The sequence below is a fragment of the Clinocottus analis genome, unplaced genomic scaffold (genome assembly GCF_023055335.1).
Source record: "Clinocottus analis isolate CAN_PGR_092001 unplaced genomic scaffold, fCliAna1.0.p SCAF_14, whole genome shotgun sequence".
NCBI classification, from domain to species: Eukaryota; Metazoa; Chordata; class Actinopteri; order Perciformes; family Cottidae; genus Clinocottus; species Clinocottus analis.
Genome location: NW_027175865.1, coordinates 14,546,409 through 14,568,607, shown reverse-complemented (window position 1 = coordinate 14,568,607; position 22,199 = coordinate 14,546,409). Strand labels below are relative to the sequence as shown.

Genomic DNA, 22,199 nt, shown 5'->3' with positions numbered 1-22,199 from the left:
TGGCTGCATATTGACACACACACACACACACACACACAAATACAGTCAGCGGGGAGCTCAGCGAGCGAGACGGAGCACTCGGGGTACATCGGACATGGCAGGCCCGACGATATATGTGGTAATAAACCATGGACCAAATGAAAGAGACGCCTGTCCTCCTGTTGGTCACACTTTGTGTTGTTCCTTCTTGAGACGTGGCCCAGAGTCCACAAACTGGGTGCCGACGCTATAAAACTAGCACGTGGTACACAGAGGCTACTTTGGTTAGTGTGTGGTTTTGTCGGCGCGCGAACATTTCAACCATCGGTTACGTCAGATTTTGCCGTCTGCAGTCTCTTCTAGGAGGATGTGGGGAGGCCACAAAAACGTGCGTGACTTTATGTGGTTAAATTTGCTTTTTTGCAACTGCTTGCGGCGGAAAGGGGGCGCGGCTAGAGTCCCGTTACCCCTAGTTAGCAGCACTTAGCCTCACTAGCTAACCTAAACTGATAGGTCACGTTCCTGCAAAACCATTTTCATTTCCGCTATCGACCACGGAACATTCACAACTATTTCCGCGTCGTTATACTTGTTGAAATACCACAAACGTCGGGAAACATCAAACGGCCCCGTGTCTGGGTTCATAATATTATTTGTAGTCGCACACGGCTCCGACTCCTCCAGGACGAGTGTCTGAATGAAGCGGCTTCTAGCGCTCCTTCAGGCGGACCGGCAGCCAGTTGAATTCAGCAGCGGCAGGACGGCGGCTTCTCAACGCTGATTGGCTTTCGCAACTCAGCCTGGGTCTAAGAAGCGAGAGAGCACATTTTTCGCAACGCTTTTTCGCCTCCATTCTCCAAAATTTGCCTTTTTCGCAACCATTTGCGTCTGTGCGTTGTCAGGTTATCTACTCAAGCGAATATTTGGCAACTCTTCTGGTGTGAACGCGGCATTAAAGTGGAATATTAATTGACTTTGGCTAGTCCTAACTTGCTCCGGAGCCTAAAAGAAAGAAATAAATGAATGCAGGCGCTCTGTCAAGAATGTGGGATTGTTCGTAGAAGGCCGCTCTCTGTGTTTGTTGTGAACAAAAAAAGAAAACGTCCCCGTTGTTCCTCATAATTTCATCACCATGGATATGTGCTGTGAAAATAGTTTGACCACAAAACTAGATGATTTCTAGATACTCCTGGTAGGGCACGCGGATCGTGCTGTGAGAAATGGACGACCCGTCGTCTAAACTGTGACCCGACTGTGTTTTAACTCCGAGGGTCTGACCCTGATGTCAAGGTGGGCCATCTGGGCACGGGACAGCGTGAACATTGTCCGCTGCGGCGTGGGACGAGTCTGCTCCTCCTGATTTATGTCCCAGTTCGCTGCCAATGTCGGAAATAGTGTTTCCTTTTATGGAGCAAGGTGACAAGTCGTTAAGATGGAGATATAGTGCCCCCTCCCCGTCCATCCAACATCCAGGGGCTCGTTAGCCTCGCTAGCACGAGCTAAGAGGACGCAACCCACCGCCACTGTCGGTGTGCAGGAGCGGACGGTCGTTTCCATCCTCTCACGAGCTACACCCGAGGAAAAAGCTCCGGCTCAAGGTCCACGCCTCCCCAGTGGCCGTCCAGCTGTTCGCTTCATCTGCTTTGAGGCAAATTTGCCTTGGAGTAGTTTTTATGGATCTACATTTAAGCGAAATAACTGCACAAAAGCCTCCTGCTGCTCGTGCCAAAGGTTGTGTCAAAAACAAAAGCATGGTGTGGATACAGTACTTGGGAGGGAAATGGGGACGCCCGCCAAGATATGTGTGCTGCTTGCAAGCTGGATTGCATTCAAGCATTGAAAGAAAGAGGAAAAGGGGGAGCCGGAGAGGCCGAGGGAATGGAGGAAGTAACAGATGAGCAAGGCAGAGAGACGTATTGTGAAACTATATCCAGAATGCGCGGCTCCGAGAGGCCGCAGCGTCAACATCAAACCAAGTATGCACATGTCGGCCCGTAGGCAGACGGGAGGGACAAAGAAGGTTTGTTGTCATCGCCTGTTAAGTCGTGCCGTGGGCAGATGGGGGAGAGGTAGCTTTATAATAACACGTTTCAGCTCATTGATCTCGACATGTCTATTTTATTGCTTTTGGTTTCGTGGTTTTAATTTGGGAGGGTGTTCTGGCCCCGTCTTTACTTTTTCTTTCTCTTTTTCCATTTTGAATGTGGTTGCTCAGTGAAGCGGTCATAAATATGAGGTGATTTTTTTTTTTTTTTTTTGCTCAGCATTGCAAACTCCGGCTTTCGTTTCTTCTTTTTTTATCCACATAACCAGCCAGTCTTAATTAAGTGTTTTGCGTCCCTCATCAAAAGGGACTGGATGGGTGCTGAGAGGGATGCCAAATGGCCACAGGTGGGAGCTGTGAAGCTGCAAGAGATATGGAAAGGTTATTGATTAGGGCCTTTAACATGGTTTATGTTTATGTTTGTGGAAATATTCACTGAAAATGACCGTTTTATTGCTAGTAGTGAATGTTCATCTCTCCCTTTAGACTATGATGCAGTAGTAACACTTTTTTTCTTCCTTTAAATTAAATAGGGGTTCACACTTTAATCTGCTATGCCCAAAACACACCTATGAGGAGTGAAGAGACAACCCTATTGACCCTTTTTGACCTCACTTTGTGCTCATGTAATGAGATGTTTTAACTGGCTAACGTGGAGTTGAAGACGTCCAATATGCACATGGATTACCACCATGCCCTGCAGATTGTTTTTATCAGGCAATCTTTCTTGTTTTGCAGGATCATTTTTGTTAGTTTACTGATTAGTGAACCAACTAAACACAAAGTACAAAGTCATAAATCTCTGCTTCGTCATAACTTTAAAAAAAATGCATTAACAGTTACATTATAGTGACCTTTAGCAACTCTCATCAAATATTTGTATACTGACGCTGTATTATCAGAACATATTAAATATGTTTAATATACATGTTGACATTTCGTGGAGATGATTTTTGTTTGTTTGACCATTGTATGACTCCTTATAATCAGGTCTAAATTACATTGTTCTTTCCAAGAAACTGTAAAACTAGAACTGTATGAATATGTAAAATATTGCGATACCTATGTATTAATTATTTATCTTGCACAGATTTCATTACTATACATTGTTACATCACCATTTAGGAGGTTTTCGTGATTATAGTCTGGATTATATTTATTTTCCCAATATTTTAAACTATAAAGAACAAATAACAAATATGTTAAAATCATACATTAAAAAATAATATTATTTTATTTTTTTAAGTAAATGATCTGTACGTTATGTACTTTCAAAAACAAATCTCCTTTTCAAACCTTTTTTACATTTTCTAGTTCCAGTTCCAGTCCCTCGTTCTGCTTTTACAGTTATCGCGCTGTCATACATGTTCAAGCAGTTGGGGAAACACATTTGAAATGCATCATCAGCCCAGTTACTTCAGCTGCCACGAGCTGCCCCGACTGGATTATGGGATTCTACACGGGGACCTTATTTCACCCCTTCATCACACCCGGGACCGCAGCTTTCTATTGGACGTGTATGGACCCGCGTGGTGCACGTTTCAGCTTAACCCCGCTCGCAGTGCCAAAATGAAATGTGTCCGCCTGCCGCGCTGCCTCTAAATTTAGGAAAGGACTGGAGATACAAAGAGGAGCAAAGGCCATTTGAGTTCTCAATGCCACATCTGGTTCCTTTCATGTGCTATGTCTGTTTTCTGGCCTGGGTGAATTGGAGGCTGAAGGCTCTTAAGTGGTAAGAATAAATAAGTGGGTAACACCGACGCGGATAGGGGGCAGACGTGGTGTCGTAGTCTATTTCTGTGCGCTGCCGGAGGTTGAACCAACAGGAGTTCTGCAGATGTTGCTGCCAGATGTCGATCAATCTGTGACCTTAACTTTGCTCTTCACTTTTTTTTAATGTTGCCAGCACATGTAAGGGGACACACACACACACACACACACACACACACACACACACACACACACACACACACACACTCATATAAGAGAACACACATTAGTTGTGGAGAGAGAAGGTGTCTCAGTAAATACCCCCGTCGTGCTCATAATTAGTTAGTTATGCAGCAACAGTTTGTGTGTGTGTGTGTGTGTGTGTGTGTGTGTGTGTGTGTGTGTGTGTGTGTGTGTGTGTGTGTGTGTGTGTGTGTGTGTGTGTGTGTGTGTGTGTGTGTGTGTGTGTGTGTGCTTTCATTTAAACTCTTAATGGTTGTGCTGGAAAGGGACTTTCTTTTTCGTACCACTAGTTGTGCTGTAGAGCAGCGTTCGATGAGCTTGTGGTATAATTGTGTCATGTATTCTACCAGCGTGCGCTCCTTAATGACTGATGTTGTTGTTGTTGTTGTTGTTGTTGTTGTTGCATGTACAGCTTTCCAGACTCTGCACACATACAATTTACAGTGAAAGCAGTGGCAGATTTACTGTTCACGTTTCTAAACCCTGTACATTTTTCTACAAAATGTAGATGGATGCATAGATAGATACTTTATTAATCCTGCAAGGGGATTTCACTACAGCAGTGTTTACACATTCAGGTAAGCAATAAAAATCTATAAAATATCTACATCTTTGCACTATTGCTTTGTAAGTTAATTTAGTATTATATATATTGTGCATTTTTCTTCTTGTGTGTGTGTGTGTGTGTGTATATATGTATGTATGTGTATATATATATATATATATATATATATATATATATATATATATATATATATATATATATATATATATATATATTAAAAAAATAGAATAATAAGAAAAATACACTATATATAATAAATTAACGAACAAAACGAAACAATAGTGCACAGATGTAGCGAGCAGTACAATAAGCTAACGTCACCTTGTTTGGCTGCTTCGTTCACATAATTGTGTCTTCACTTTTAACATAAAAAAAGATGAACGGCTCCAGATGAGGACGAGCTCTGCGTCTGGCTGTCACACAGTGGAGAAGCTAACGTGTAACCCCACAAAGCAAATGGAGTCGTGGTAACATTGCTACGCTGTGATTGGATAATTCCTGCTCGGGGGCGGGGCTAAGGGAAAGCCAGACTGTGACATGTTCGCGGTCGGTGTCGGTAACACCTCGGATGTATTTCTGGAGCTGGGCTCAGACTCGCTGCCAAAATTGCTCCATTAAGCGTTTCACTCGTAGATTACATGAAACAAATTGTTGACAGGAAGCATCCAAATGCAAATGAAGTAGATTATTGCACTTTATATGACAGTGTGAAGTATTCATATTGACAAACCACTCACGTGTGCTGCGGACCACACGTGCAGCGGACCGAACCAGGAAAACTTTTTCAGCTTCTGCACTCGGTGAGGAATTTTAATTCAAGCGAGCGGGAGCCATTTTGGAGTCTGGAAAGAGAGATGAGCAATACGCTGTCGAGGGAAGAATAACAACACCAAAAGCCAACTTTTCTTTTTTTTTCCTTTCTTTTTTGTGGGAGGAAATTAATTCAACGTGTTTATCAGGCCTTAAGGAAACACACAATGGTTCTCCAGCGAAATGTTAAATGTAAAATAATAAAAAAAATAAAATGTGTTTGTGTAAAAGAAACCCCCGCAGGATACTTTTAACACAACACCTGTTTTTTTTGTGTGTTTTTTTTTACTGTGTTGGAATGAATCAAATCTTTCTTCTCTGGGATGTCGGTTTGGTTTGAGGCTGTTCGTATCAAATCTCAAGAAACAAATACGGCGACTCGCCAACGCCTGCTGAGAACAAAGAGAATTTTAAAATATTTTCCTCCTTTCCGAGTTTTGATCATATTGTCTCCTTCTGCTGGCGATCGACGGTGTGAACTTGTGCAACTGTTTTTTGTTTTTCTCTGAAGAAGATCTGCATGACGCCCAAATCCATCTGCACCTGAGGGAAAGTTTTAATGCAGTCCTTTGACAGCGCCGCCATTTCTCTCATGTGCCATTTTCTCTTCGCTTGCTCACAGTTTTGGCTTTTGAAAATCTTCTTTTTTTTTCCGTCACCGTGAAATTTTCAGCAGCGCTGCACGGCGATGCCGGAGCGCTACGTGCTGAACTTGTTGCTTTTAGTTTTGAAATAAGAATATACAAAAAACATGCTCTTTCTATTACCCAATTTTCTTTCGTCAAAGGTTCAACTTTTGGTGCAAGCTTTTATATTTTAAATTGATAACCAAAGGCAATTTGTTTTTATGGTGACAGGCTGCTAAAATCCTGCAAAAACCCTTTAATGCAACAACAATGGCCTTGTGTTAAGCATATTTCTTGTGGTGATTTAAACGAGTATGCAGATATCTTTAATCTTACTCATCACCATATTCACATAATGGACAGTAGGTCATGTGGTTTACTCATGCTTTTTGTCTTTCTTCAGAAATGTGTCACAAATATATCCTTAACATATTTTTTCAAAGGCTCTGTAATTTCTTAAATAGCTGGTTGTTCTTTGCATGTCTAACTGAAACAGAGGAAAAGGGCATTTGTTGACTATTTCTGGCTGTGAATAAATCCACATCTTGTGCTTTCGTGCGCCCTGAGGTGCCTTGAGGAGCGGGCCCGCTGGCGCCACAATCTTCATCATTTCATTACTCAAGTTGTGTGTTTCACAAGCTTCATGACATTAAAATAAAATCACCATTCATATTAACTACATTTTATTTAATCTTTTGTAAAAATCTGCCCACCAAAAAAAAAACGCAGCCATTACGGGACACACAAAGTAAAACAGTTTGCCTTTTTACGTTTCCTTCATTTTCTGCACAAACACATCGTTGTTTAACTTAATTTCACGTCGTACAATACTGCAACTCTTTTGAGAAGACATTGGCTCGGTGCAAAATAATAAAAGTAACCGTTTATGTTTATGTCCTTAGGTACGTTTTACAGCATTACCATTACAGAATCTACTTTATTCTGTTTGTTTGGGTCAAGATCTCTTTTAGAAAGAAGGAAAAGCTGTTTTGGGTAAAATGCTGTAGTTGTAACATGTTCCATAAGATCTGCTTCATATTGAAATCAACCCATTTGAAATGTAGTGAAACAACAGTTACATGTCACAGTTCAACCGAAATGTACCTTCTTTTTTTGTTGTTTAAAAGTGAAGTCATAGCTGCGGTGCCTTCAGCTTGCATTCTCTCTCCCGGCCATCAGGGGGCGACTCCTCTGGTTCGAGAAGAAAGTCAATGAGAATGAGAAAAAGGCCTTCCTTCTCACTTGATTTATGACCTCTCGTGAACACTGTAAACCTGTTTTGTGAAGATCGGTTTATGGCCTCAGTCGCTCGTTTTAAGTCTCCTTCTATACAGCTTGATGTTTATTTAGTAAATTAGCGTCTCGTTTGAAGTGAAGCAGACCGTAAAGTGGAGTGGCTTTAGGGCGGGGCTATGGCAGACTTTCCAGTTCTTCAAGATGATTATTTTTGCAGAGAGGCATCCCAGCATGAAGAGATGGTTCGTAGGATATGCGCTTCAGATTATTACTCAAGCAAACACAACAAAGGACAAAAGAGGAAATTTGCATGCAGGTTATTTTATTTCTATGGGAGCTGCTGCTGCTGCTGCTGCAGCTTCAAATTAAAATCTGGCAACACTTTTGATGCCAAATGACTTGAGTGCTTGGCTAAAAGGCAGAACTTGCACTTCTCGGTGACGTTGGTCCTCTCTCCTCTGCTTCTCATGCAATATAACGGAGACATTGACATGTGCCGACTTGGTATTGAGATCATCTGAAAATAACAGAATATGACATTCTTAGAAATAATTATTTTAAGAGATGTTTGCTAATTGCCTTTTAGTAATGATTATGGATAGAAATAATAGTCCAAGCTACCAAAAAAAACCACACACGTTGTTCCAAACTGAAAAGCCTTTTTCACACCAGGACAACAGCAGTGTCTTGTGTACGTCTGTTGCTCACACAGCTGCTGCTGAAGAGCCGTGTGTGCCGTTGAGGGTAAAACATAAATCAATCGAGGGCCTTGTGGCCCCAGCTGTTGTTGGATGGAGATGAACCCAGTGCGAGCAGAAAAAGGCTGACCTCCCGCCAAATCTTTATGGATCCAGAATCCAAAGAATCCGGCCTCCCGGTCTTCAGCCCGGTGTGACGTCACCGTGTTTACAGCCGTGTTGGCCGCGGGTCAAACTGTCTGGATGTATGTGGGGCATTTTGGCCATCCGCTGTGTTCCACATGCATATAATGTTGTATAATGATAGGGCTTTAGCTGTGTGTGTGTGTGTGTGTGTGTGTGTGTGTGTGTGTGTGTTTGTGTGTCTCTCTCCTAAAACTGGCAGGGTTCCTAGCTAGCGAGGGTTGCACCAGTGTTGTATCCAGGTTTCTGCCCTAGAGACATGGAAACCGACCAATCAGAGGAGTTTTGGAGAAAATCCTTGGGTGCCCATTACTGACCTATTTGTAGTTGGGTGGGCTTCGACACTCTTTGCACACCCTGTAGCCATCGGAGCGGCCTTATTAGGGAGACGCACAGACTTGGATCAAGTCAGAACAACACATTACTTTTGCTTATCGAGTTACATTTAGAAGCTCTTGTTTACTTGCTCAGCAAAATCCCCTCCACACGGGTTCCTCATTTTAATGTGACTTATTTTCTGCTGCTTTTTTTTCTGCTTTTTTCTTCCTTGTATGTATTTCTGATTCTACTGCTGCAGAAAACGGCTTCCTGCACGTCTCGTTCATCCAATAGCAGTAACATGGTTACAGCCAGCCTGGCGCCCATCATGCCTCCGTCCTTTCCTCCTTCCCCAGTGTTTACTGTGGAGAACAGGGCAGTGCTGCAAGACCGGTGGGAGGGAAACCCAGACCCCGGCCACGCTGGTTTATTGCTGTCTGAATTTAGATCCTGAGCGTATAGCTCACTTCCTACGCTATATATTACCTTTATGGTGGGACCTGGGAAGACTTATGAGCAAAACATTTGTTCAAAAACGATATGGGAGACTTTCTCACAGAGAAGAGTTTTTACAGCGTGCCGTGGCCTATGAATAGGCTTTACTGTGAGGTGCATGGTGAGGCATTCGCAGTGCAGAGTTCACAGTCGTTTCAGTGGGTCTATGTGCAGTTTTATTGCCCTTGTAAAATAATAATTACGGCTTGGATGAAATCAGCCCGTACTGTTCATTTGAAGTATTTACAGTCCTTACAGGCATATATAAGCCGACGGGGACTGAAGGAGGGTCTGAAGGTCAGTTCTTCATCACCAAGCATGCGAGTGTCCTCTGTCAACCACTGCACACAAACGGACTCACGCATGGTGCTGAATTACAAGATAACGTTCCGCTTTCATTGTCAAAACGGTGCCAGAATACATTGTGTTATTGCTCGTATAGCGTGTGATGTGCATTGGGCTTTCAGGGTTGTTCACATATCATTGTGAATAATAGATGGTGCCTCTCTTAAGGCCGTGTCTGGGTTAAGCTGCTGAAATGCATCTTCGTGTGCAATTCAGGAACACGGTAATACTGTATACGCGCATTGTGTGTGTCTGTCAACATGTTCCAGCACTGTTTCGGTGTCACTTTCGAACGCACCGGGGAGGCCAGAGCAGGGAGCGCGTGACTCTAAACAACAACACTTTGGTTTCTGTCAACCAAACCACTGAGTTAGGTTTAGGAAAAACATCTTGGTTTGGCTTAAAATAACTATGTAAACTGTGTGTAATGTAAACAGCGAACGGAAAACTAAACCAAGGTTTGAGACATGAAGGTCTGTTGGTGGAACGTCGTGTTTTTGTTTGTCATTTTCTCCGAGCTTTTAATGGCTCTGATTTTACATTGCATACTTCTTCAGGTGTATAATTAGATGTGTGTGTGTGTGTGTGTGGGTGTGGGTGTGGGTGTGGTCTAGTTTTTGGGAACTGCAATACATTGCTTGGTTGGTTGGTCGTGTTAAGTTGGTTAAATTAGTTTAAAATATTTTTTTTATATTTTATTTTTATATTTTATTTATTATCTGTCATTCATCAAGCAAAAACCTCAAAAAGTATCTGGTTCCAGTTTGTGTACGGATTATAAAAGCATAGTAAATATCTTTGGCGACCTTCGTGCAGAAGTGTCTTAAAACGTGTCTTCTCTCCACTGGCCAGCAGGGGGCGACTCCTCCGGTCTCAAAATGAAGTTTGATTCTATAAAAGTCTATGAGAAGATGACTCTACTTCTCACTTGATATGTTACCTCAGTGAACATTATTAACATGAGTTTATGATCTCAATCGCGAGTTTCAAGTCTTCTTCAATACAGCTTGATGTTCATTTTGTAAATTATGGTCCATTTAGCATAAAACAGAGCATATAGCAGAGTATGCTTTAGGGCGGGCTTACTGTGATCTACCAGAGCCGTACACAACGTCTCTACGTCCCTCCTGTGTATTCCAAATAAGGTAACCTCCGTTTATTGGTTGCCAAAAACAACAACATGGCGACGGCCATTTTCCAAGATGGCGACAGCGAAAATGCCAAACTCTAGACTTCATAACGTCAGTCCACACAAGACTACGTGCACTTCCAATATACAATCTATGCTTCAGACTGATAGGAAAGTCAGGCTCTGGGGCTAAATGAAGTTAAATAAACGTTAATAAAGTTTATTGACCGATCAAGAAAACAATGACAATCATTACTAGTTGCAGCCCGGGCAGACATGCAAGGTACAGGATTATTATGGTATTCTCTGTCCACATCGGATGGTGTGGGATGAAAGCCACGTGGCTGCTTAGCCGCATTAGCCTCTGTAGTTTATTGTGTTGACATCAGAGTCTCAGAGTTAATTTGCTAGTGCTATCAGGATGCTAACAGTGTGACGGCTGCGGGCCCGGCCTCAGTCTGGATGCCTCAATGTCACATCTTGCAGGAAGCTGCAGCTGCGGCTGCTCAGTGCCGACATAGGCTCTGCGAACATGTACTTCCTGTGGCGCTTCCTGTCCGCTGCAGGCGTACACTCCCGGCATTCGTGGTGAAACCAGTTCACACGCTAACACACTTCAGATACCACTGTGTACACACACACACACACACACAGAGGTCGTGGAGGGGTCACGGTTTCATATAGTGTGGTTCAGCAGCCGCTTGTATGTCAGCGCTGTGGCGGTCGCAGCGGTGCCGGGCAGTTAAATACCAGCTGGGGGAGGGAGAGTTGACAAAACATGCAAGGTCAGTGTTAACTACACTGCCGGGTTAAAACTGTGTGAGCCCAGGTTAGGGTGTGAAACAGATTTAAACAAATTTAAAACCGACTTTTGTTGGCAGTACGCCTTCTTTTCTGATTTCGTGATGGAATCACAGGCTGCTTGGATTTATTTTTACTGCTGAAAATGAGTTGGATCAGATTTTTAACCATCATAGTCGCGCATGTCTTTCAGTGGCACAGTAAAAATTATATTTCAGTTCATATCCAGCAGCATCTTGTCATCTCTCCTGCTGTCCCAGCTCCTCACCGCCTGCATCTAAATAAAGGCTCCACAGAGTAGAGACGAGTCAACCATGTTCAGGTGTTTGTCACTGCAGTAGGTGAGGTGTTCAGGTGTTTGTCACTGCAGTAGGTGAGGTGTTCAGGTGTTTGTCACTGCAGTCGGTGAGGTGTTCAGGTGTTTGTCACTGCAGTCGGTGAGGTGTTCAGGTGTTCGTCACTGCAGTCGGTGAGGTGTTCAGGTGTTTGTCACTGCAGTAGGTGAGGTGTTCAGGTGTTTGTCACTGCAGTAGGTATGGCATTCAGGTTCACCTACTGCAGTGACAAACACCTGAACACCTCTTTCACCAGAAGCATTTCCACTGGATGTAATCCCTGCAGCAATTGTGTTTTCTCCAAAACATATTTGGCAAAAGCGTCTAGTGGTTTATATATAAAAGGGAATTAGTCAGGGACATGGTTGACTCGTCTCTACTCGGTGCAGCCTTTATTTAGATACAGGCGGTGAGGAGGTGAGACAGCAGGAGAGATGACAAGATGCTGCTGGATATGAACGGAAAATTAGAAGTATAAATCTCACTGTGCCACTGGTACACTGAAAGACATGCGACTACGGAGTAGATGTCTGCAAATGAAACACATTGTAGTCAGTGAATGTCTTGCAGAACACAGATTTAGAACATCCTGATAATAAAGTGATCCAATCATGTCTTAGTTACAATAATTGGATGTTGTTGTTTACCACGAACATTAATATCCAACCAGCATTATGTTTGTTCCACAATGTAAGTAAACACTGATTAGATTAGTAGAGATAGAGGTATACAAATATATAAAATCAAATCTTAGAAAATCAAATCTAAAGATTATACTGCATGCTTCCATTGTCTTTTTTTTTAATTTAATTGATTTAACAATGAATGATTAATCAATTCATTACAAACATAATTACCACAGTCAGTGATCATGATGTTTGCAGTAAATTAAATCTGTGAAAAGAGCTGCAATGTGAAGACTTGCAGCATTTTATAATGAACAGTGTTTCAACAGTTTTAACACACAACCGAGTCACACAATCTCCTCACGAGTCTGTATGTGTGCTTCACTGCGTCACCTCCAGATGAAAACACTTCCCGGCAAACTGAAAGAAGAGGCTTCTCCTTCATAATGATCGAGACTTGTGGATTTTTTTTTTTTTTATATAAATGACTAAAAGCAAAGAACCAAATAACCTAATTTGTCTAAAATGCTTCAGACTCGTTCGTACTTTGCTGCAAAGCAGCGACTCGGTGTACTGATGCAGATCTAACGGCACAAACAGTTGAAACGGAGAGCCGCTGCGTTCATATTTGTCAGAATAAAATGTTCAATTCCTGCATCCTCCGCTGATCCAGACAGTATTTTTGTCTCCTTTCCCTCCCCTCGCCTCCCCTGCCCTCCCTCCGTCTCTCTGCATCTTTTCCCTCTTTTTTTTTTTTTTTTTTTCATTGTGAACAGCTTACTGCAGTATCCTTAAAGTCCCTGCATGTGTCCTGAGTTGTCCTCTCCTACCCGGCATGCACTGCAGCGATGTGGAGCTCTTGTCGGCTCAGGATGGGCGCGCACTTTTGATGTGGGGAGGGGGAGGGAGGGGAGGGCAGACGCTATGATGCTGCTTTATACACTCTTTTCAATGGTTTCCCTCGGCGCCCACTGCTGTCATCAATTTGAAAAGAGATTTTTTTTTTTTTAACCCACCCCTTTTTTTTAGCTGTTTTTTTTTTTTTTTTTTTTTTTCCACCCGGGCTCGAAAATAGTGTCCATGAAGAAGAAGAAGAAGAAGAAGAAGAAAAAAATGTGGGGAAAAAAATATATTCTGTGTTGCTGCAAACAGAGTCTGCAAGCCGGCGCATTGTCCTGATGTGACCCACACCGGCTCACACAGGCGAAGGCAGAGACTGTGTGTGAGGGAGGGGGTGAGTGAGTGAGTGAGTCTGTGTGTGTGTGTATGCGTGTCTGTGTGTGAGCGTGTTGTGAAAGGCTGTGATGTTAGGAAGGCAAGAGAGATGCATGAATTTTAGATATTTTTCTCATCTTTATTTGCAGACTCTCCATGTTGCACATTATTTTCTGTATGTTAACGACATAAGCCTCTGCGTCTCGCACACTCACACACAAACGCACACGTTTCGCTCTGCGGCGCTGATCTCCCCTCATATTCATCCTCCCCGTGTGATCCATTTTGGCAACAGCTCCGTTAGTGTCGGCACAATTAGTCGGTTAATGAATTAGTGAATCAACAGAGTTCACTGTCCGTCGTTCTGACGACGGATTCATGGGCGTGATGTCACGCCGCAGCAACACACCTTCTGCTTTTCTGATGTTTTAAAAGGATTTACCGTTTATGATTTTCATCGTTGATTCAGACAAAAGTGACGGGATCTTTTTATTTGGATGATGATTAATTACATTTTTATAATATCATATATCAAGATTACAAACTATAATGTGTATCATATATATATATATCATGTATATATATTTATAATAGATATATATATATATATATATATATATATATATATATATATATACGTTATTTGTAATTTTGATTTATGACATTAAATATATATATATATATATATATATATATATATATATATATATATATATATATATATATATCTTATATAATATCTCACCTGACTAAAGTTCACAAACAAGCAAACACAAAAATGCAGAGTTACGCAATAGTTTCTTCTGTTTATTGTTTCTTAATATAATATTATTATATAATATCCTATATTAAGCCATCACGGAGCTGCTTTTCATCTGATTTATAATACATTTCTACAATTCATTAGTATTCATCTATTACGTTGCATATTAATCCAAAGGCCAACACAAACAGAGCTGACTACAGACTCATTCAATTAAATTAGCTTCTTTACAAAATGTATTCCGTGTTTTCCATTATGATTATAATTTATTGTGCTTCTTTAAAACAAGTATCTCATATGATGTGGTTCTACTACTACTACCCTCCCAAGAGAATGCTAATCAATGAATCATTTAGTCTTCAAAATGTCTTGTTTTATTCAAACATCTGTGTAAAAGATCCAAAGATGTAACAATTTACAACAATAAAGCAGAGAAAATGATTGAATGCTTCTATTTCAGAAGTCCGAGTCTTTGATAGACGACCAAAATGATTTGTTTGCACAATAATCAATTACTCAATCAATGCCAAATTGATTTTGGACCAATGGTTCGAGAAAATAAGCAATGTGAAGATGACAGTATCTGGGAAATTCAGATTTTTATTACCTTTTCATAGACTGAATGATTAATCTACTGGTTAAAATAGTCACACCGTTCTGTTGCGAGCTGCACTGGACACAAGTTTGTCAGGGGAGCTTGAGTTGGGATTGTTTTGTCGAAAAGTTCATCGATATTTTGGATTTCTTTGAGTTCCCGTATGCAATTTTTCCTGCTCACGAAGATGCTGATCGAAAGCCCCGTTAAAGCTTGAAAGCAGACGTTGAGTTGAGTTTGGTTTAAAAATAGTGATGATGCACAAATCCGTGAAACGCTTGCTATTAGTTTTTATTCCCGGAGCTTTCAAACATATCACACAATCTTCATCAGCAGATGAAGGATGAAAGTTGTGTTTTCCGTCCGCTCATGGAGAAAAGAGAAAGCGCATAAAGGGAAGAATGAACTTCAAGATGACCCATGATGTGGAACATTGTTGGAATGTAGTCTTATGACGAATATCAGCGTCATTATGTCACGTGTTCACGCGATGCATTCAACACTCTGCCGAATCGGCAGCGCTGGTCGTGATTACAGCTCTGACTCTTTTGGTCCCGGCTGTTTCCTCAGGTGCTGACCGCACACATTGGTGCTTGACTCAGACCAATTATGTCACTTATCTTTTATCTTTGTGCCCGCTTTATTCAGCGCTGCTCACTGGAAGGCGTCGTGCACTTGAGGCTCGGTCCCGACGGTCTCCTGTCTTGTTTTTTCAAAATGGCCCCATGAGATGTTTTTTTTTATTTTTTTGTTAATCATATCAGCCTCACGTCTGTAGTTCCCTGTCCCCAACTTCCTCTAACAATGATGCCAAACATCTACGCGGGTGCATGCATTTCTCTGAAGGAGTTGTTCACCTGCGTCGCGCTCAGTTTGGGTGCAGAGCGGACTCTCAGCCTCCAGCATGGGATCGGCTTTCTGCTTTTCCTTTGTTGCTTTTAAGCTGACTTTTCTTTTGTCTGATTCACAGACGCGTGCCACCCTTGAAGTTCACTTTCACTCTGACCTTCATATTCCTACTTTCAACACGCTGAACTGTTTTCTGATCCAATGTCCTTTGTGCTATCGGAGCTTTAAAGGTTGCTGCTGATACAAACTCAACTCTTTCTGCTGCTTCACATAAAAAAACAAATAACATACTGTTCATCAACTACATTTACTTGCCCTTATTTAAAAAAAAGAGACAATATTGCTGCTAAGCTATACGTATGACTAATAACAAAAAAGGTATGTGCATATGCTGCAACACTACAACTACGTGACACGCCCCAATGAGGTGCGTCCTGTGACCACGCCTTTGAAATTCCTTTTATTTCCTGCTTTTTTGTTTTGAAAATCGGTGTTCTGCAAGCTATTCTTTTAACGTCAACGCACGAGAAAAAGACCACGCCGCTGTAAACAGGCAAGACATCTGTTGCAAAATGCGGTTTAAAAAAAAAAAAATGCAATTAAACGCATATTCCCATGTGCACGCATACATGTCCAAAGAACGCTCCTAAAGCCCGATTAGTCCGACTTTAATTTAATCTGAAAATGCTATAATTCAGATTGCTGCCCGTCATGGTCTAGGGCGGCGTTGGCCTGGTCCAGTTTCCTGTTTTTATTTTGAAAGTCTTCCCAGAAGAAGATACAGCCGTAATGCAACGCTTATATTCGGAGCTGAAGGTGACTATTTAAAGATAAGACACACCTTTCACCACGCGGTTCCTATTCCATGTGAAACTGGGGAGGGGCAGGTTAAAAACCTCTTTACGACCGATACTAAATCTTGTGTCGAGCGTCAAAAGTGTAAATGTGTCTCATCAGATCTCTTTTCTTAGCGCTGCTGTTGCGTGTGCATGTATAAAACATTTAAAACAACTGTGTTCAAACACGCCTGTTCTCACGCAATAAACAGAATGATATTAAATAATTTGTTAGTAATGAGCGCTGGATCCAGTGAATCAAGCTCGTAATTGCGCCGCACGGCTCCGCGCGTCGTGTTTATGTTGTCAGGAGAAAAGAAAAGTAATTGAATAATTTCTGTCTCTTTGTTCTTTGTGCCCGTAGTGAAAAGAAATCACTGAGACTGCAGAGCCAGTCGGTTTTTCTTAAGGGCTCCAGCTTTCTTCTCCAACAGAAACACTTGGACACCGGCCTTATATCATTATAAGCTCCATTTCCGCCCCCTCAGAACAAATGATCACTTTGGTCTTTTTCCCCCATCGTGGATCCCCAAAGTCACGGACATTAAATAGGTAAATGGATTGAAACAGGCTCCAGATTAAAGCCCGCCTGAGTAATATGATATTTCCTTGAGTGATTCATAGGGACCACAGTGACCACAAAGTCAACCGCTGCCAGTCAGCTAATGACAGACATAATGTTTTATTGTTGTAACATTGACTCAACGAACCCGGACGCTCTTTTCCTTCAATCATGAGATTCATTTCCATTTCAAAATGTCCCCCCGAATCGTTTATATTATGCAACAGAAGCCTTTTTTCATTCATGTTGATAACTGATCGGACAGGAGGGAGAAAAGCTGCCGTCGTGTCGGACATTTGAATATTAGTTCACCTGCGGCGCTTTTCGACCGCTTCGCCACGTCAGGTGCCCGAAGCGCAACAACAACAGCAGCAGCACAGTGCGGAAAAAACCCACAATGCTGTAGTAAACATACTAGAGGCGCCTCTCGCTGCGCTGAAAGGAGATGTAGGCGATCATCCCCGAAGCCACTGCTGCTAATACAGAACGCGGGAATCGCTGCTCGTTTGCGAGCTTTTAAAAGCAAGCGATTGCATTTCTGACCACATTCTTGCATCTTGCATCCAGCACACAATCCAGTCTGCACAGCAAACGAGAGCAAGGTGCATCCCTCCAGACGCAGTACTGATTCTGAGTGTCGGCAGTAGAGGAGTCGTCGCACACGGCGCTGATATCACACTGGACTCATGAAGTGGGGACTCGTGAGGGAGGATCACGGGCAGAAGAAAGCCATGCATTCATTACAGATTTCCTCCAGAGCACTCGACACGCCCCACGGAGGAAAGTACCAAGAGGAGGAGCGCTCCACTTCAACCACTGACAAACACCAAGAGGAGGAGCGCTCCACTTCAACCACTGACAAACACCAAGAGGAGGAGCGCTCCACTTCGACCACTGACAAACACCAAGGGGAGGAGCGCTCCACTTCAACCACTGACAAACACCAAGAGGAGCGCTCCACTTCAACCACTGACAAACACCAAGAGGAGGAGCGCTCCACTTCAACCACTGACAAACACCAAGAGGAGGAGCGCTCCACTTCAACCACTGACAAACACCACGAGGAGGAGCGCTCCACTTCAACCACTGACAAACACTAAGAGGAGGAGCGCTCCACTTCAACCACTGACAAACACCACGAGGAGGAGCGCTCCACTTCAACCACTGACAAACACCAGGAGGAGCGCTCCACTTCAACCACTGACAAACACCAAGAGGAGCGCTCCACTTCAACCACTGACAAACACCACGAGGAGGAGCGCTCCACTTCAACCACTGACAAACACCAAGAGGAGGAGCGCTCCACTTCAACCACTGACAAACACTAAGAGGAGGAGCGCTCCACTTCAACCACTGACAAACACCAAGAGGAGGAGCGCTCCACTTCAACCACTGACAAACACCAAGAGGAGGAGCGCTCCACTTCAACCACTGACAAACACCAAGAGGAGGAGCGCTCCACTTCAACCACTGACAAACACCAAGAGGAGGAGCGCTCCACTTCAACCACTGACAAACACCAAGAGGAGGAGCGCTCCACTTCAACCACTGACAAACACCAAGAGGAGGAGCGCTCCACTTCAACCACTGATAAACACCAAGAGGAGGAGCGCTCCACTTCAACCACTGACAAACACCAAGAGGAGGAGCGCGCCGCTTCAACCACTGACAAACACCACGAGGAGGAGCGCTCCACTTCAACCACTGACAAACACCAAGAGGAGCGCTCCACTTCAACCACTGACAAACACCACGAGGAGGAGCGCTCCACTTCAACCACTGACAAACACCAAGAGGAGCGCTCCACTTCAACCACTGACAAACACCACGAGGAGGAGCGCTCCACTTCAACCACTGACAAACACCAAGAGGAGGAGCGCTCCACTTCAACCACTGACAAACACCAAAAGGAGCGCTCCACTTCAACCACTGACAAACACCAAGAGGAGGAGCGCTCCACTTCAACCACTGACAAACACCAAGAGGAGGAGCGCTCCGCTTCAACCACTGACAAACACCAAGAGGAGGAGCGCTCCACTTCAACCACTGACAAACACCAAGAGGAGCGCTCCACTTCAACCACTGACAAACACCAAGAGGAGGAGCGCTCCACTTCAACCACTGACAGCGCCACAGTCCAGCGTGTGGACGGCTCAGATGTCATTGTAGTCTGAACGTTCATCTTTTCCAGTGCAGAGAGCTGAAAGTATGAAGACTAACGGCGAAACAGTGGATGCTGAAAGTGTGCGTCACGTTGTCAAATATAACTGAAATCACCATGGAAACTGAGTAACAGAGTCTATCAGTGGGTGCTTTTTGTTTTTTCACACACATTTCCTTTTCATCTCTCTCCTTGTGTCTCTCACAACCACAATATATACACACACACACACACACACACACATTTCTGGGTAATGGCATCACAGTCTGAAAATGCTTCTTTAGACGAGAGAAGTTTGAGTCGGGAACATGGAGGACTTCATTGCAACTCTTTTGTCTCATACTCTGTGGGCGTCTTAAATTAGCGATGGCGTGATAGTGAACATTTACGTTTGATTTATTGAGTTATGTTATTAATCTACTTCTCAGTCGTCGTTTAACTTGCACATGGAGGCTGTTACCCGGCTGGATGGTGGATTGCAAGAGTGCATCTACAAATGGATCAATATCTGAAATCAGAGAGCATCTCATATTGTATGATGCAACAGTGAACGATGTGCGGTAACATGCACATGACTTAAACATAAACTCTTTTTTGTCGAAGGGAGAGATGTTCTCGTGTTTGTTCTTTTGCAATTTTCGTGACTCAAGTAGGTCGACTCCTCAGACTGAATCTGGAGATGCATTCTTTCCTCCATGTTCAGTGTCTCTCGCACCCTCAAAATGGTGCTTTTCAAAACCGCTGTCCACAGCGTGGAACTGTGGAAACGCTTCCTCGGCCTCTCACAGAGGGCCCTGTGGAGTTTTCTTGAACACAAACAATTTTAGTTTATATCCAGTACTACTCCTAAATATAGAGTGACACTTGCAAAACTTTTTTTTGTCCACACTCATGCCAGTTTGCCTTTTTCAAATGGAGCGTCGCATAACGTCCAGGTGTGCGACCGCCTGCTGTTGATCAGTGTGAACCTGTGACGCCATTATTAGGTGTGTGCAGCACCAAGAAACCAAACAAGCCAAAATATAATACATTGACTGGTGTTCATGTGCTATTTCGAGTGCGTCCAACGCACAGACGTCGTGTGACTTCAATTCCAACAGCCAAACAGGCGGTTAGCTACGTAGCATCCGGAGGTCGCGAGCACCGTTGTTGTGGGGTTTTCGACAGTCCGGTCATTTGTCGTCACCACATCTGGACCTGCGTAATGAGTCCTAATTGCTGCGATGCGGCAGCTGCATCGCTCAAAAGCAGTCTGACCTTCGCAGCGTTCGGCCGTCATAATAGTGCAACGAGCTTTCCAGCGCGAGGGACGGGGGAAACCCCCCAAAAAAGTTAAGGCGCCACTGCTTCGTGGTCACGATTTGTTTGTTAGGCGCATGGACTTTTCTCATGACTGACGATGGCCGAGACTGCAAAAGTACTTTGCGAACCGAAGGTTTGTCAGGTTGTAGGAGTGCAGACGGAGAGCGGGAGAAGTCAGAACTGAGCTTTCACCAGCAAATGAATGAATGCAAATCAGACCTGCAGAGAATATGAACAAGCAGATATGTAAATTTGCATCACGCACAAATAGGACTTGATTATGTTGTGCCGTTGTGGACGGACAGTATTAATACAACAATAACTCAGAAGAAAAGCACGGCGTTGCATTTCCCCCCAGATGAATTTGTGTGTGTGTGTGTGTGTGTGTGTGTGTGTGTGTGAGTGTCCTCATGCACACTCGTCTGTGCGTGGACACCTTGGTTGAGGAGTGCGAGGGAACCGGCGTAGTGGGAGGGAAAGCGTTCCCATTAGAGTCCATTAAGGCTGATTACACGTGATTGCCGTCTGTCGGAGAGCGATGACCGGCCCATTAATGACATAAACAAATGCTTTCCTCTCTCGCTCTCACCATAATCAAACCCCCTCCTGTTTTTGTTTTTTCTCTCTCCTCTTTCTTCGGCTTCCCTTGAGATCTCGACGTGAACTCCACATCGCTCCCAATGTTTTTATTTTTTGGGCAAAACACCAGACTCCCGACCCGAGCACTTCTGCTTCCCTGCACATGTTGTTTTGTCGTCGTTGCTTTATTTATGGCGGCTTTCCTTCCAAAGTGTCGTTGGCGCGCACAAAAAGATATATCGGCCTATTTGAGGGTCCAAAGGGGAAAATGCATGTACACTGGGACTCCTCCGCCCTTGTGCAGCGTGGAGGTGAGGGGGTGGGGGAGTTTTTGTGGCGGCAACCACATGTGGAAACCGCCAGAGGTTACTTTAAAGCCGCTGTGGGAGTTGCTGTGTTGAGGGTTGTGTTGCAAGTAGGTCATCTAATCCGGATGTAGTGTTCTGACTACATCCTGCCGCACACACTCAGCACAATAGGCATTAAAACTGTTGTCGGTTTTCACTGTGACACATTTACTCCCTTGTTAAAGTTCCCATTCTGACTTACGTAAGATTACAATGAGGTTTCGTGTGTTTTTAATGTCTTTGCCCTCACCCAGCGAGGCTTTCGGATCTTCTTGAGAAGTTTAAAACATTTTTGATGCCATGGCACCATGTGTCTCGAGCCTTCCTGAGGAAGAGGACCAACTGGTTTTATCGTAGCTGGATTGTGATTTTTGTCTCCGTTGCTCATTAGCTTGACTCTGACTGTGTGTGTGTGTGTGTGTGTGTGTGTGTGTGTGTGTGTGTGTGTTTTTGTAGGTGTTTCTCTTGGGGAGCTCAGCAGCTCCTCAGCGCTGCGTGGAGTCAGACTTCTCCACTTCCTCTGGTAAGACCTTCATGTTGCTCAATTCCACACAGACAGAAAGGCCTGCAGCCTGCCAATGCAGCGTTTCTCCCCACTCGACCTCCCTGCTGTGGCCAAGACACACACACACACACACACACACACACACACACACACACACGTACATGCACGCAGACGCAGAGAGAAAACCAGGATCTAGCAGTGGCGAGTCGTGATGTAAATGTAATGAAGCTTAAATCTTGGTCCTGATCCAGGCTAAACCACCATGTGCCAGACTGGGGATCTGTGTGTTTACTCTGTGTCTTGTTTTTGGGGATTGACAGCAGCAGCAGCAGCAGCAGCAGC

General features: G+C 43.7%; 1 protein-coding gene across 3 annotated transcripts in view; it reads left to right on the top strand.

The window, feature by feature from the left end:
* Positions 1-22,199, top strand: part of thrb (thyroid hormone receptor beta) — a 94,046-nt gene that overhangs the window by 35,893 nt on the left and 35,954 nt on the right. For all 3 annotated transcript variants that reach the window (XM_068575233.1, XM_068575232.1, XM_068575231.1), the window contains exon 2: positions 21,809-21,875. The gene's annotated coding sequence lies outside the window, so the exon portion shown is untranslated. The remainder of the gene's footprint in view (positions 1-21,808; positions 21,876-22,199) is intronic.